This window comes from Ambystoma mexicanum, chromosome 10 (genome assembly GCF_040938575.1).
Source record: "Ambystoma mexicanum isolate Mex_15411 chromosome 10, UKY_AmexF1_1, whole genome shotgun sequence".
Lineage (NCBI taxonomy): Eukaryota > Metazoa > Chordata > Amphibia > Caudata > Ambystomatidae > Ambystoma > Ambystoma mexicanum.
In genome coordinates, this window is record NC_090932.1 from 590,946,086 (window position 1) to 590,963,476 (window position 17,391).

General features: G+C 51.8%; 1 protein-coding gene across 7 annotated transcripts in view; it reads right to left on the minus strand.

Moving 5' to 3' along the window:
* The window catches only part of KIF1A (kinesin family member 1A), a 4,129,412-nt gene that overhangs the window by 2,123,581 nt on the left and 1,988,440 nt on the right, over positions 1 to 17,391 (minus strand). The window lies entirely within an intron of this gene.

Genomic DNA, 17,391 nt, shown 5'->3' on the forward strand with positions numbered 1-17,391 from the left:
ATATGCCAGTAGTCGGCTCTTTCCCCACATCCATGCCAACACAACAGGACAGTGTCTGGGAACATCCTGGAGAGGGAGATCGGGTCGTACTGCCATCTGTGGAGAAGCTTGATGGCGTGGGACTTGTACTGGCATGAGATGGAAGTCTTAAATGCCCTGCTACATAGCCTCCCCCAGAGCCCATCCCCGATGTACAGCCCAAGTCCCTCTCCCATTTCCCTCTAAGGCTCTTAGTCGCTCCCTCGCGGGAGGTCAACAGTGCTCTTTAAAGGAGGGAGATGAGGCCCTTAATTTCCATGTGGGAGTCTTAGATTTTCTCAACCGGGGTCAGCCCTCTTTGTAAGCATGATTTTAGTTTAGGTTTCATTAGGAAGCCCTTAAGGTGCAGGTATGGGAGCGGGGAGAGCCTGCCGATTCCCAGACCCTCTTCGAGTTCCTGGATACTTATGGCAGTGTCTTCCCTTACCAATTGGCCTACTCTACACAGGCCCGCGTCAAACCATGACTGATAGTCTTCGTGCCCCGGAATTTCTTCGAGGACTGGCGTTGACCAGATGTGGCTCAGAGGGGAGGGCCATGTGGTGACTTTCTCACTAGAGCCTTTCCCTGCTAGTGCTTTCCACATTGTGCCAGTATTGGGTGGTCCCTAATTCTTTTGGGGAGCTTTTTCAGTGGGACCCATAGCCATTCCCCCATGGTGACCGGGCGTAGGTAGAAATTTTCAATGTATACCCATTGTTTATTTGTGTCCTATCTAAGGTGGGGAGCCAGGGCCCTAAGTTGGGCTGCTCTATGGTACGCATTAAGGTCCGGGAGGGCAACCCCTCCTCTATCCTTGGGGAGGGTGAGAGCCTCGTACCCAATCCTATGTCTCTGGCCCTGCCATATGAACTTCACTATGCGCCTCTTGGCTTCTCTAAGGTATGATTCAGGAGCCTCCAAGGGGAGCATTTGGAAGACGTACAACACCCTGGGGAGCAAATTCATTTTTATGGCGTTTATTCTACCCATCCAGGAGATCTGCCCCTTCCCCCAAGCCTCCATGTCCCTGAATAGTTTATCAAAGAGTGGGGGGTAGTTTGCCTGGCCTAGGTCCCCGTTGGGACGGACTATATTGATCCCCAAGTATTTTATCTCCTCCGAGCAGATTCGGAGGCGCAGTGGGACGAGTTCCGCAGGGTCTCTATCCGCATCAGGTGCGAAGGGAAAGATAATGGACTTGCTGACGTTTACCTTGAACCCGGAGAAGTGGCCAAACTGTTGAATCACCTGCAAAGCGGCTGCGACCGACCTTGCCGGATCCCGCAGGTGGGGCAGGATGTCGTCTGCATAGAAGCCTAATTTGAAGGTGCGTTCGCCCACCTCAATTCCTCTCACCATTGAGGCCCCCTGAGGTACTCCGCCAGAATCTCCATTGTCATGACGAAGAGGAGAGGGGAAAGGGGGCAACCCTGCCTCGTACCTCTCTGGAGATGGAAGACTAGTGACAGGCGCCCGTTGACTGTAACTCTGGCGGTAGGTGACACATATAGGGCCTTGATGGCTTGTTTAATCCCCGCCTCGAAGCCCAGCTTCTCGAGTACCCCCTGAAGGAAACCCCAGTCAACCCGATCAAACGCCTTCTCAGCATCAATGGACACCAGGACGGGGTTCCCACCCTCGGTGCTGCCTCTCTCATCAGGTGCAACGTCTTGCGCAATGTATCTGCACCTTGCCTTCCCCGTATGAAACCCACCTGATCAGAGTGAATTAGCCTCGGCATGTAGCTGTCCAGACTCGAGGCGATAATCCTGGTAAATAGCTTCGTATCTACATTCAGGAGGGAGATGGGTCTGTAGGAGCGGCAATCCGCCGGGTCTTTCCCCTCCTTCGGAATCACCGTGATCAGCGCTTTGCCAAAGGAAGGGGATGCCCTCCCCGTTCTCATAATATTCGAGAAAAGGTCCGCAAGGAACCCCGCCAGGAGGCCCGAAAAAGCCCTATAGAAACCTGCCGAAAACCCATCCTCCCCCGGGGCCCTGCCCAGTTTAAGTCCCGATATGGCTCTAAGGACCTCCTCAGTTATGGGGGCATCTAGGGCCGACGCTTCTAAGGGATAGAGGGAGGGGAGGGTGACCCCATTGAGATAAACCGCTCTCTCTTCCTTCTCTGTCTCCCCTTCCCTCCCGTAGAGCTTCTCATAGAAAGAAGCAAAACTCTGGACTATCCCTTCCGGATCCGATCTTTCCCCCTCTTCAGCGCTAACCACTCTCGCCACCCATCTATCAGCCCTTTGGCCTTGCAATTTTGCTGCCAGCATAGCGTCAGCCTTGTCTCCCTTCTCATAGTATTTCTGACGTAGGTGTTGGAGCCCCGCTACAATTTTCCCCATCTCCATTTCCCTCAATTATAGTCTCTTGTCCCTCGCTATGCTCAGATCCCTTTCTTTCTCTGTCTCCGCCTTCCCCTCCAAGCTTTCTAGGTGGATTATTTCAGATCTCAACCTGTGGGTCAAGAGGGTCCTAGTTCTTTTTTTGGATGCCCCTTTGCTGATCAACCTTCCCCTCCAAGTCGCTTTAGCCGCCTCCCACACCATCTCCCGGCTCACCTCTCCTGTGTCATTTAGCTCAAAGAATTCTTTAATTGCGGCGGACATTTCTTCCTTAAAGACTGCGTCCCTCAGCAGGAAGTCATTGCACTTCCAAAGAGACTCCCTGGGTTTCAGCCCCGCTATGCTGACATCTGACCAGACCATGTCGTGGTCTGTCCAGCTGACCGGGCGATGTCACAAGCCTCTATTCTGCTCGTGTGCTGACTCCCCATGAAAAGGTAATCTATCCTGGTCCTGGTGCCATGGACCGCGGAGTAGAAGGTGTATCCCCTACGTCTAGGGTGCAGCTCCCTCCATATGTCTACCAATCCCTGCTCCCACATTAATTCCCGCAACCCGCCACGAGGATCAGCACCTCTGTTGCCTGATGTGGCCGAACTCCCACTATGGTCCAGCTCTCGATCTGCCCACATATTGAAGTCCCCTCCCAGGATCAAGAGCCCTTCCGTTTTAGCCATCACCTCCTCCAGGGCCACTTGAGCAAATTCCCTCTGGCCCACGTTAGGGCAGTATATCACTGCTAGGCTGACTCTGGAGTTATGTAGGTTGCCGGACACTACCAAGGCTCTTCCATCCTCCCTCTCCCACCGGGACACCTCTGTAAGTTTCTGGTTCCTTTGGAGTAGGATGCCCACTCCGCCTTTCTTTACAAGACCTGATGCCCAAAAGGTCTGACCAACGTGAGATCCTGGAATGGCCCTCTCCTCCCCCGTCACTGTTCTGGTTTCTTGAACAAACAAGATATCCACCTTTCCATTTTTCATTTCCCTCCCGAGAAGGGAGCGCTTCGTCGGCGAGTTGAGCCCCTTGACGTTGAGCGAGCCCACCCTGAGTGACTCGACCCGGCCCCTTTTATCATTGTCTGCCATTGCTTTCCCTTCTTAAGTATCCTGTCTTCCCGGTCATGTCGGGGCCGCCCTGAGCCTGTCTGAAGTGCGGTGGATATCGTGTCCCAAGCCCCTGAACATCAATTCCCCTCCCTCCCCCCTTCCTCCTCCTTCCTTTGTCCGAGACGCCTGCCAACGGGTAAACCACCAGGGTGTGTGCATGTTCCTGCACCGCAGTTCTCTTAATAAGCTCTGTGTCCCCAGCCGGGGTCGCCTACGAGCCAGACTTAATTTTTCCGTTAAACTATCTTTACACTCCTAGTCCCCTTCAGCCTCTGATGTCGGCGTGTTAGGTTTCCTGAATTTTCTCCTGCCCTTTGTTTTCTTCTTCGTGGACCAGGGACCCACCGGTTCTCTCACAGTATCGCCTGGTTCTTGGGTCTCCATCATATTTCCCCCTTTCGGGGCGTCCCCCTTGAGCACTTGTAGTACTAGTGAGGCTTCTTTGCCACTAATCACTCGATAGTCTACCCCGGCCCGTTCAAAGGAAAGGGCGAAGGGGAAGGACCATCTGTATCTAATGTCTTGGCTTGTAAGCCATTGGGTGAGTGGAAGACAATCTCTTCTGCTGGTGAGCGTGAGGGAGGATAGGTCCTGGAATATCTTAATTGTGTTGCCATCAAAAATAAAGCTCCCCAGTCTTTTTGCCTTCTCCAAGACCTCAATTTTCTCTCTATAATGGAGGAACCGCACCACAATGGACCTCGGTCCCCCGCCCGCACCCCCTCCACCTCGATGCGCTCTTTCCAGCTGGACTTCCTTGCCGCCCTCCAAAGTAAAAAGCTTATCAGGCCCTGGACCTTCCTCCCCACGTCCGCCGCAGTTTCACCTCTCTCTTGAGTCACACCCATCATGTGCAGGTTGTTTCGGCGTTCTCTCTTTTCAAGATCGTCCATCTTCAAAATTATGTCCTCCTCTCTCATTTCCAAGTCCGTTAGCCTAGCCTCATATTTCATGTCGAGCAGGTCTGCCTGGAGGTGATTATTTTCCATGCCTTCCATTTTATCCTCCAGGGTCTCCACCCTCCCCTTGAGATCCACTATGGAGGCTTGAATGTCTGTGCGAATCGCCTTAATCTCTTGGAGAATGTCCTTGAGATCCTCTTTGGTGAGTGCTGCGGGAGGGGGATCGCTACCCGCCGGCATGGTGGTCATGGCATCCCTGGGGGCCGTGAGGGGTCGGCGGAAGCGCTGGAGGGATGAGATCGCCCTGGGTACTGGGGGTCGCTCCAGGGTCCGAGCCTTCTGGTGCACCTCAGGGCGGTGCCGCTATACCCCTTATGAGGGCCGGTGTCGTGGTCGATGGTCCAGGGCCCCCACAATGGTGGTGAGGGCACATGGATCCGTGAGTAGCGCTGTGCCCTAGGTGGGGCCTGTTGGTCTGAGAAGAGTCTCGGCAATAATGGGCCTAGTAGAATCCGTCGAATTCGGGCGGCCCCGTGCTCTTTTCGTCGCGCCCCAGCCGGGTGGCGTACCTGCATTCAACCAAGGAGAAGGCCCTGGGGGGATGCCCCCAGGTGGCTCGTCCGCTCGTCCACTCGATTGTCCCTACCCCCCCATGTTCTCCTCACCTCCAACTGCTCCCCGTCACTGTGCTGGGCTCCGCTGAGTAGGCCAAGGCACTTCCGGGGCGTCCACGGGCCGATGCCGGTCGCAGGGGCCTCCGTGCGCTGGGTGTGGGCCAGGAGCGAGCTCAAGGCCCCGGTATATTGGGCGGCGCCCCTCTGTGCTGCACCCGTTGCGCTGCGCTGGTAGCGGGCGGGAAGCCTGGGCCATATCCTCCTTGCTCCTCGGCTCTCGTAGGATTCACTGTGTCCGTGGGGGCCACGTCCGTACACGCCCCACTACAGGTCCCCCACGGTGCGGTGCGTCCCCCAGCACACCTCCGCGAAATATGCTTCTAGGACGGTGGGGGTGGGGCCTCTTCGCGAGGCCGCAGGGGCGGCGGCGTCGCTCGTGTGCACTTTCTCAGGACACCTCTATAGCCAGGGCCCCGGCCCACCCCGCGGAGGGTCTCAGCGACGGGTCTCTCAGGGTAGGGCCCTCTGATCAGGGGGCAGGACTTCTCTGGCTCAATCTCGTACTCCAGGCTGGGGACTTGGAAAGTCCACTAGGCCCTGCGGTGCTTTCAGGCGCGATGCTTACACGTCCTGCATGCTCCGCGCCCCCTGGTGGTCCGCTCTAAACATTTCAGTGGAAAATCACAAAACCACTAATGTTTCTGTTGTTTACATTGTGGGGGAATTCAAAATGTTAACATTTTCAATACCTTTTTGTAGGGTGCTTCATCACTATGCACTAGTTAATTATTAACTTACAAACTGTACTATTAGGATTCTGTTTGGTGGAGATGTGTTATGTTCTAAAGTTACTCATATTAGGAGTTCCCTGTAATCTTACTTTTCAATATAATGTATCAGGCATGTTCTGAGTTCCCTGTACTGTATTTCAGTATAGAATGTATTAGGGCATATTTAGAGTGTTTGAGTTCAAATGTAGCAGTTGGTATATTGGAGTCAGCAGCACAGGCTGTGTCTATGTGGCTTCAGTAAAGGAGTTTGCTTGACTTACTAGTTGTCATCGTTTCATGTGCCGCCTTCTTCCGTCTGTGCCACTGGCATGCTTTCTCCTTCTTTCCTTTTTTCTTGTTCCTTCTTTCTTACTTTCTGTTTCTTTAAACTGTACTTCTTGTTTTCTGCTCTGTGCCGCTTTACAAATTTTGCTTTTCTCCCTTTCGAACTCCAGCCACCAGCACGCTCCTGAGTTTCTCTCTCTCTCATTCAAAACTCATCGGGTATTGTTGTGCTGGTGCGCAATCTCTCCTGGATGATTTGGGTCGAGGTCAGGTTCTCAGAGATGCTTGGGCCTGGCACACAGCCCAAGGGAACGGGCAATTACACAGGCACCGCAAGCAGGATACAGACTTCCTCGCTGCGGCTCGCTGGACACATGGCTCCCTAGCCATGCTGCAGCCCCTCACAAACACCGGTCCAGTGTCGGAGGATGCCTTTCTCCTCCAGATCCATCTTTCTGCAGCTCCTAGCTCCTTGGCTTCTCTGGTCCAGTAAGCCTCCCCAGCTACTCACTTCCTTGTGTGAAACGACACCTTTTATAGTTCGTAGTGAAGTTGGGTGTGAATGATTAGTGTAGAGTGTCTGACTCTTCCTGACTCTGTTAGTGGGACAATTCAATGGTAGTTGCTATTAGTAGGCTTCTCCCTGCCTTCCTGTGTTACCTATAGGGGAAATCTTCATTGTTCTTGATCGCCTCTTCCTCCTCCCAGTACTTGTTGAAAATGGGGAGGGGGTGTCAAGGCAAGATGGCTATATTATTAAAAGGTGTTTGGTAAAGGATAGGGGGGGATCCCCTGGCCCTGGTTTTGTCTACAAAAGGTAATTCTCTTTGTATCAAATTTCTCCCTATGTTACACACCCAGACATGCAAGCACAGGTCTGTCTAACATTTTCCATGATCTAAACTAGGGACAGACAAAGAATTGTTGGGATTGAGGTTATGTCTTTGTCTTACCTTGCTTTCACCTTTTCTAGGGTTTGTCTGGGATGACCTGTTTGTCTCCCTTGTGGGTTAGGGACAATGGGTCCTGCATAACCCTTAAAGGCTTCTTGGATCTCTTCACCTATCATCCTTTTGGAATACTGCATCTCTCCTAGGGTAATCTCCTTACTGCAAATTCCCCACCTAGGTGATTCTCCTTTCCGTGTTCACCCCCAGGTTTGGGGTCCAAAAGCATGGCCCTCCACTGGACACCTGAATAGAGGATTCTCAGGGTCTACATGGCGGAATACACCAAGGTTTCTCACAGTATGTATTAGACATGTACCACATATAACATATCAATACACAATACATTTAAATAGATGCCCCACACATCATGCTCATATTCAAAAATGTTTCTGACACTCGATTAATGATCTTACATGTTCCTGTATAGTGGAGATCTTTTCACTATGAGAAATAAATAACCATTGCTAATATCATCGTCACTATACATAGCACACTTAATATGCAAAACGTTATGAAAGAGTAAGCAGCTATCATTGCCACTGCCTCAAGGTCAATCAATCATTTCAGAAGCAAAATAGCCACTATTTGATAAGTAATTGTCTATCTCCTCAGATCTCACTAGGCAACCTCATAGAACGATCTGCCCTCTCAATAGCTCTCCTCTTTCCCAATGTGATATTCAAAAATGTGTAAAACAGGTGATCATACATACTAGCCTCAGAAGGTAGGGAGTTGATTGGTGTAGGCAGGATGCCCGGAAGCCCGTAGTCTGCACAATTCAAGAACAATTGGATCAGAATTAGAATCGCCATGGATAGCAAAAAGCCGCAAAAAATAGAAAGAGATGCTCTTAAAGTGTAAATCGGAAATGACCATGGTATCAGAAATGGACAATTGTGACTAGGTGGTGAGTGGATTTGCCAGGGGTCAGTATATTCCCCCATTCCTTCGGGCCCTGGAGAAAGTCCTCGCACATCCCCCTTGCCGGCAATACACAGCTGATCTGCTATGGCATTCATTCAGGGATACATCCGTGCCATGCAGCACGCCTGCTTCCCACCCAGCATCATCAGAAGGTAAGACCGGCCTCAGGGCCGAAGATCGCTGCGCTATGTCCCCCAGATTACCTGATTTAATTAAATTACATTTCTTTAAAAGAGTGTTCTTGTTAAAAATAAAGCTGAGTGTGTGCTGCACAGCATAGATTGGGTGCTTTCTAGGGCTATGGGGTTATACGATCTCCCCTCCCTGGTGAGGAATCAGGACTGGAGCTGTATATCCAATACAGTTTGAAGGGATGCGCATTATGTTTTTGGACTTTCCAAGATGGCCGCCCGCAGTTAGGGCCTGGAACCACCCTCATGGCCTCAGCCTTTCTGCCCCTCGATTGGCTGCCTGATTATTCATCTGCCAATCCCTTTGACCGTGAGGCGGGAGCTGGCCCAGCAAATCAAAGGCCAGTATCTAAGGCCCTGTCTTCTGCCTGGTCGGGCCCGGGGGGTCCTCCCGTACACCCCACATGAACGCATAGTGTCTGATGTGAACTTGCACTCCTCAGACCCACTGAAAACATTGTGACACTTTCACTTCCCTGTGGGTTACTTGCCTCTACTAAATAATCGCTTCCTACACCTCTGACTGTCCCTCGCTCACTCTGTCTCACCTGGACTCCCACTATCATTACCGCTAGCTGTGCCCATTGACTGTATTGTGTTTTCATTCTGTTCTGATAATTTCGAACTTAACTGTGCCCAGTAGCTGCATGATCTGATATGATGGGTTATTTATAACGCGCTTAATACCCAGAGGTTTCTAAACGCGGACCCGGGGATTGAACCTGTGTTGCTCGTGTCATCTTGCTTCCAAGGCGAACGCGTTTTCGCGGAGCTGCTAATTTCGAACTTGGCTGTGCCCAGTGGCTGCATTGTGTTTTGATTCTGTCCTGCTAATTCGAACTTTGCTGTGCCCAGTAGATGCATTGTGTTTTCATTCTGCCCAGCTAATTTCAAATTAAGCTGTGGCCAGTAGCTGCATTGTGTTTTCATTCTGTCCTGCTAATTTTGAACTTAGTTGTGCCCAGTAGCTGCATTGTGTTTTCATTCTGTCCTGCTGTTCCTGTCTTTTTCTGTTTTTTTTGTTGCACCCCCCTGTGTTCTCCCCCAGTGCCTCCACCTCCCTCCGCTCTTCTCTCATTTGTCACCCACCCCCCTGTTACATCCGCCATGGGTCCCGCTACGCGGTGACGCAGGGCGTTCTAATGAAAGCCCCGCACCCGAATAAGGGAGGCAGTACCGGGACGACCTGCGTCCTGCGTGCGTGTGTTTCTTTCCGCTCCCGCTGGAGCTGCGACACAGCGGCCGCGCGGCCAGGAATCACATCACTCCAGTCTCCCCGCACGCAGAGCCGCGGAGGCCGGATGCAACAATGGCGACGAGGAGAACCACACGTAACTCACGCGCTCGGCGCTCGACAGGCTGATGATGGCCCACGGCCATCGTGAATACATTTGTGGACACCCGGTGGGGGAGGCAGCAACACGAAACCTCCCCCCCCCCACCCACAAAATGTTTTTTTTTTTTGTTTTCCTGTCGTTTTCCACAACAGAGGAAAGCAATCCTCAGCGGCATCAACCTGCTCCAACCAATAGAAGGGCAGTCCAGCAATAAGGGGAAGCACCGAGACTCTTCCTCCACCATCCATGGGTCAGACACCACAGATAACATCAGAGGTGGCCCACTGCTGACATACATCAGGAGAAAAGGATCGCCCAGTGTCCAGCACTCCGGTGAGGTTGGTTAACCCCAGCATTGGCAACCGGCACAACCACGCCCAGACCCGGCACGCCGGCCAGAATGGCGGCAAACCTGTCGACACCATCGCCACAGGCTCGCCCGCAAGGAAACCTCTCGGGAATGATCCAGCCATTTGACCCCTTCACAGACCCATCATTAGTTGGTCCCAGGTGGCAGCTATGGATCCAGAAATTCGAAATGGCAATGGAATGCAAAGACATAACGACTGCCAGGAAGATGAGGTCGCACCTGCTGCTAAACGTGGTACTACGCATATTTAACTCTCTAACCATTGATGATGGCCAGGATGCATACCAAAATGCGAAGGATGCCCTGACGGCGCATTTCCTCCCACAGTTGAATCCGGACTATGAGACCTTCATATTCTGCACCACCATTCAGGCAGAAGAAGAAACTTTGGACGCCTACCACACACGGCTGAGGAAGCTAGTCATTTCCTGTGAGTTCACAAACATTGAAAAAGATATCCGGAGGCAACGTATCAATGGCATTCACTCGGAAAAACTGAGACGGATGGTGCTTAGTGAGAAAGGCATCTCCCTCACATGAATTCTCGAATTGGGCCGACAAAGAGAACTGGCACATACCAGGGCTGCCAACATGGGGGCGACGCTACAAAAACTACAGCCCGCCCTTACCACAGCCATGGTGTCCCATGTCACCAACAGACAGTTCAGGAGGGACGAGGCTGGCGGCAGCTACGCACAAAACAGGTGGCAACCACGTGTCCCGGGTCCCACTGAGTGCGGATGGTGTGGCGGACCGCGACATGGACAGCAAAACTGCCCCGCGCAAGGTACAACATGCGGGGCATGCGGCAGAAAGGACCACTATGCGAATGTATGCCGATCAGTGGGCATCCTGGTGCAGCCCCCGCAGAACCCTCAAGAAAAGAGTGGGACCAAAAAGAAGAAGCAGGCCAGCGCAAGGCGAGTCAAGACCACCAACTCATCGACCGAGGAAGAAGGGGATGATGTCTCAGGCACACCGCACGAATCCGGAAAGGAACAGTGGAGAAAAGGGAGGATGGTCTACCTAGTGTCTGCGTTGGATCAAGGGCAGGTGACACAGAGAAAGAATCTCCGGAGGCGAAAATGCTTGGTCACCCTCCAGAATCAGCAAGTATGGATGACTATCGACATGGGTGCCTCCGTGAACGTCATGCCCATAAGCATGTTTCAGACGTTGCAACGACTACCATATCTGAAGGACACGGAAACACTGCTGTTCGCGTACGGCAGCAGGAAGCCCCTACCGGTCGTCGGCAGGTTCCGCACCACTCTGGTCCACGGCGAAAACAAACTACGGTCAAAAATCTACGTCGTGAAGGCGGGCATCGTAGGCCTGCTGAGTGGGGACGCGGCTGAAGATTTGGGTTTGGTCAAGTTCACCTGCCAAGTGGATGAAACGCAAGAAGTCGAGAACATTCTGAAGCACTATCCCAACCTGCAAAGAGGGATAGGGTGTTAGAAAGGAAAGACGATCAGACTCCACATTGATGAATCGGTACAGCCGAAGGCAGTGAGACACAGGAGGACACCGTTCCACATGCAAGAACAAGTGGAAAAAGAACTGAAAGCGCTGGAAGAAGCCGGAATAATAGTGGGAGTGACTGGGCCGACACCATGGGTTTCCCTGATGGTAGTGACAAGAAAGCCGAAACAGCCCGGAAAAGTCCAGATCTGCATTGACATGCGTCTTCCAAACACCGCCATCAAGCGGGAGCGCCACATCACACCCACGCTGACGAAATTGTGGCCGACCTCACAGGGCCACGAGTGTTCTCCAAAGTTGATCTGAAAGCGGGATACCACCAGCTAAAGCTCCACAGAGACTCTCGCTACATAACGACCTTCTCAACACATCTAGGGCTGCGGAGGTACAAACGCCTGAGTTTCGGGATATCCTCGGCGGCCGAAGTTTTCCAACAAACAATTCAAGAGGTCATCCGAGACATACCTGGTGTCCTCAACGTGAGCGATGACATCCTGATTCACGCTCATGAAAGGGAAGAACATCTCAAGAGACTCAAGACGCTATTGGGCAGGCTGGAAGACGCTGGACTAACAATACACAAAGAAAAGTGTGAATTTTTCAAGTCGGATATCACATTCTTTGGATACAAATTCAGCAGTACAGGCATCTCCCCTGACCCCCAGAAGGGTGCTGATATTCAAGCTGCGAGCCCGCCTATGACACCCACTGAAGTGTGCAGTTTCCTGGGCATGGCCACCTACTGCGGGAGGTTCATCCGTAATCTGGCCACTCTCTCGGAGCCCCTGCGAGAGCTGACCAAACTCAACACCAAATGGGAATGGACGCAAGAGTGTCAGGAGGCTTTCGAGAACATCAAGCAGTCCCTGTCCGTCGACACAAAGATGGCATACTACGACACCGAGCTCCTGACGGAATTGTTTGTGGATGCGAGCCCCGTAGGCCTGGGGGCCATCCTCATGCAAGTCACCAAAGAGGGGGAAAAGAGGCCCATCGCATACGCATCAAGAGCTCTCACGATGACGGAACAACGTTACTCTCACATTGAGAAGGAGGCGATTGCCGTGCTATGGGGATGTCGTCATTTTCACCTATACCTCTACGGACAGAGATTTACGGCAGTCACAGATCACAAACCCCTATTACCCATCTTCATGGGCACGTCGTCTCACCCGCTGGCAAGGCTAACCAAATGGCTGCTGCACCTCCAGCAGTATAACTTTGAACTGGCCTACCAGCCGGGAAGTGAAAACCCGGCGGACTTCCACTTGAGGCACCCGCGAGCGGCCACCTCACAAGAAGTTCAGGTGGCCGAAGAGACCGAGGAGCACATATGCCAGGTGGTGCGTGCCATGAGGCCAAAGGCGGTCAGCATCGAGGACATTGAGTCGGAAACCCACAAGGACCCATGTTGCGATTTGGTGAAAGACGCCATCTTCTCTGGTGACTGGAAGGACTTCATGAAGAACACCCACAACAGGACAGCGGAGGCGAAGGTTTTTCTATCCAGGATGTTCACCGTGAGACAGGACCCGTCGATCACAGAGAGCGGACTGTTGCTCAGGGGAGATCGCATTGTCATCCCACCGAGCATACAAGACAGAATAGTGGCACTGGCCCATGAGGGTCATCAAGGTATGGCTCAGATGAAAGCTCGAGTCAGGCACCGGGTGTGGTTCCCACAGATCGATGAAAAGGTTGAAAATCTGATAAACACGTGCCTACCCTGCCAGATAACCGGGGCTCCGCCTGAACCAGAACCCATTCAGTCAGTGGGGCGTGGCTGTGGCCGATGGGATGCCATCAGCATTCATTTCTGTAAACTATGAGAAGGCCTTTACCTCCTGGTGGCTATCGACGACCACTCACAATACCCCGAGGTCGAGATAGTGGAATCCACAGCGGCGGAGGTGGTCATCCCTGCCATCGAGAAAATGTTTGCTACGCATGGTTTACCCACCACCATCAAGAGCGACAATGGCCCCCCTTTTCAAGGGGAGGAATTCAAACAGTATCTGCAAGAACTAAACATCAAGTACCATCACATCATGCCGAGATGGCCCCAGGCGAACGGCGATGTGGAGCGTTTCATGAGGACCCTAAACAAAGTACTGAGAGTGTCAAAGGCAAACGCCAGCCCGTGGAAAATTGACCTGTACCGTTTTCTGCGGAACTACCGGGTCACCCCTCACAGCACGACAGGTGTCCCGCCAGCCGACCTCATGTATGGCACCGTAATAAAGTCCTCGATCCCACATCACCCCAGCAAGACACCAGATGATGTCCACCAGGAGCGCACTGAGAGGAGGAGGACGAGTGCCAACGCACACATGAGTGCAAAGAGGAGGGCAAAACCGTTCGACCACCATGTGGGTGACCAGGTGGTCATGCTGCGAAATCCGACAAGGTCAAAACTGGACACCAGATACGAAGAGCTCCCATGGACCGTCAGTGGGAAGCACGGGACCATGGTGACGGTGACGAGAGGATCCCGCCAGGTGACACGAAATGCGTCGTGGTTCAAGGCGGTGCCACGCAACCTGTGGACCAATGGCAAAGGCTACCAGGAAGATGCATCATCTCAGTCCAATGGAGGAGAACCCGCTCATTGCCCGGAGGAGGCAACAGTGGACGACAGGACGGGGGAGCAGTGGAGCGAGCCGGACATGGGTGAGCCGGACAGAGAAGGTGAGACCCCCAGAGAAACAGCGGGGATCAGCACCAGAGGCGGGCGGTATAGTCTGAGAACGGCCACAAGACCGCCCACCAGGCTCCAAGACTATAGGGCCTCATCACGACTTGGGCGGTAACGCCAGCGGTATTACCGCCGGCGGTATTAGCCCTACCGCTGAACTCCCCGGCGCTAATAGCGCCGGATCACGAGTTCGGCGGTAATGTCAATCCCCATTCACCATTGAGCCCATTCATGAATGCCCCATTCCCCATTGGGCTCAATGGGGAAATTTCGCGCTAATACCGACGGCGGATTTCCAGCCGGCGGTAATAGCGCGAATTTTCGGCGGATTTCCCCCCAGCCCAGAGCTGGGGAGAAATCCGCCAAAGTCCTGCTTTGGCGGACCCTTAAATCCGGCGGTAATAGCGCTACCGCCGGATTTAAGGGTTACCGCCAAAGTCATGATGAGGCCCTGTGGTAGCCGGCCTCCTGTAGACTATGAGTAAGGAGGGTCCCTGGACGTTTAAGCGGTTTAAAATAATGGTTGGGTTGAAGTTGATAGCATGTTGTGTTTATGTTAACCTCAGTTGAAATAAAGGAGGAATGTTACATCCGCCCTGCGTCCCCCTACGCGGTGACGCAGGGCGTTCTAATAAAAGCCCCGCCCCAGAATACGGGAGGCAGTTCCGGGCCGACCTGCATCCTGCGTGCGTGTGTGTGTTTCTTTCCGCTCCCGCTGGAGCTGCGACACAGCGGCCGCGCGGCCAGGCCTCACATCACTCCGGTCTCCCCGTGCGCAGAGCCGCAGAGGCCGGATGCAACACCCCCCTCTCTCCACTTCCCCCTCCTCCACATCACCTTTGGTGCTCTCTGTTTCTCCTATCTTCTCAACTGTTTCTCTATCGACTATCCTACCCTTCGCACTAAGTCTGGTAGTAAGAAGTTCAAAAAGGATATCCTGGTCTCCAACCCAGGCCTCCCTATCGCTGATACCTACACCAGTGGGGGGACTCATTAACATACCAATGTAATGTGACCAGAAATGTGCATATGATGGTGCCATCTGAAAAAAGTGGGAGGACTCCATCCACCCGCGTGTACCCTAGCCCTGCTCCTACCCCCATGCATCGCAAAGTGCACAGTTAAGTTCAGTCTTTGGCAGTCTGTGGGCGCTGTCGGAATAAAGCTCTAATTGTGTGAGTTCAGCACGGATGGCTGACATTGATTGGCACACGATTATTGCTTAAGATAAGACTTCTTCCATCGCTTGAGCAAGCTATCTTTCCACTTCATTTGGCTTGAGAGGCTTAAACTATTCATTGACTACAATCGACAGTCACAACCAAGGGAAGTAGAGCCTATCCTTTTTGTGTGTTCCTTTAAGGAGCTGGTGATGTAGATCGTCACGGTGTAAGGAAAACAAATGAAAGGCCATGTGGCATGCAAGCAGTGCAGCAGTGGAGCCCAGATCACAAGCACTGTGTCCACAATGTTCTTTGTGCTAGGGGTATACTCCTGGATGTCAAGCCCCACAACTATGAGGATGAGGCAGTTGTCTGTCCGGTGATTTTATACACCTGCTGACCGATGGCCTGTGTGCCGCTCGAAACCTGTGGCAATGTGATCCACTGCACACAGACATAGAATCAGTATATTTTTTTGCTAGCAATAATGCACAGAGCACATGACAACTGTTAATACTTTTAACACGATGCCGCCATAATGTGGCAGGCACAGAACATATAAATTATAGCACCTCGACCTGGTCCTCTATTTTGGACTCTACCCACGTGAATGCACTCACCATTAACGATCAGTCACTCTAAGACACACCACATGACATAGCACTTGTTACAATGCTACCAGGCACTCCGTGAAAGGTTAACAATAATATATATACAGTACATTCTCATGTCTCTAACACTTCAGTTACTCTCTTCTTTTAACCCCCTCTGCTTCCTTCCTCCACATCTCCACAAATGATAGGGTAACTATTATGATTGTTAATGATTTCATGAATGCACGCTATGAGTGCAATGATTTGTACTAAACCTGTGTAAAAATACAGCAAGACTGCGCAATTCAACTGCTATGACATGTACCAAACGTAGAAACTTGTAAACTAACAGCATGACTGTTTTGCATAACGATCCTATATCTGTGATAGCCTTCTATGGTGCTCTCTGTGTCTCGATGGCCATCCAGTTAAGGGAACCATCCATTTAGAGTTGGGGCCAGCCAGGCATTACTTCAAACCAGGAACCTTAGTAAATAAAGGTTTTAAAAAAAACACCTTTGAGTCTGCGTCTCTTGATACCATGCCTATCTCACAATACACAAAGGGTTACTGAAAGGTATGTCCATTCCTTCCACAGCCCCTGTTGGGGGCATCTTGTTCATTCCCCCTGGGGGTGGAGGGAAAGCTCTGTTGGTAGTGGTGGTAAGAATCATATCAGGGACACCATCAATCCCTGGAGACTGAAATAGTCTCTGTCTTTGGGGGACAGAGGCCACTTCCCTCAAGGTCCCTGTGCCTAGGTGGCCGTCAAAATCTGACCACCCATAGTGGGACCACTGGAGATGTTCTGTAGCCTGTCCACGGTACAGAACAACTCCTTTTTATGTCCTAGCCAGGTCTCCTCCGCTGTATGTGCAAAACCGGAATTGGGAAGGATCCCATCCCCAAACGTCCTGCGTTCCTGGCCAAAAAGATCCAAAATGCTTTGGAGTCTGATCTTCAATCCAGTTCATACATGTTCAATACCTGTATCGCCATCAGTGCTAATATTTTCCTCTATATGTATTCTAGGTATGTCTCCTACAGACCTAGGAGGTTCTTGAGACTAACCTCTGAGCCATACCCTTGGTCACCAGTGGCCCTTTGTACCCCTCTGCAGACCCACAGAACCCTTTACTAGACGTATTACTACGTGCAACAACCGTACATTCTCCTGGGTTTATATCTGGGATCACAATGTTATTAGATGGACCCGGTACCAATGATGCGCTCTCTCTCCGGTGAATGAGGTCATCAATTTCATTTTCATCAGCTTCTGATCCCCCATTTCCATAGATTGTCTTCTATGTCAGTTGGCATTTGACAACTTAGGCACCTACCACCTTGTTTAGAAAGAGTTCTATGGTATTATCCCTTGAACTACTCCCCATTTTTGCATTCAGAGCATTCTTACCCCCCCTCTTTCCCAGCAGAGATCTTAGATTTGTTTTGCCAGATAGCATTTTGTTCCACGTGTCTGACGCTTTCCTTTTGCCCGTCCTAGTTGATCAGTGTGGCGAGAAAAGTTCTAACCACAAGTGTCGAAGAGAGATTACTTTCCCAGATTACATAAAAATGCAATAGAGTTAGAAAGACCTGTATATATATTTCTAAAACTGCTCTGTTCCTGGA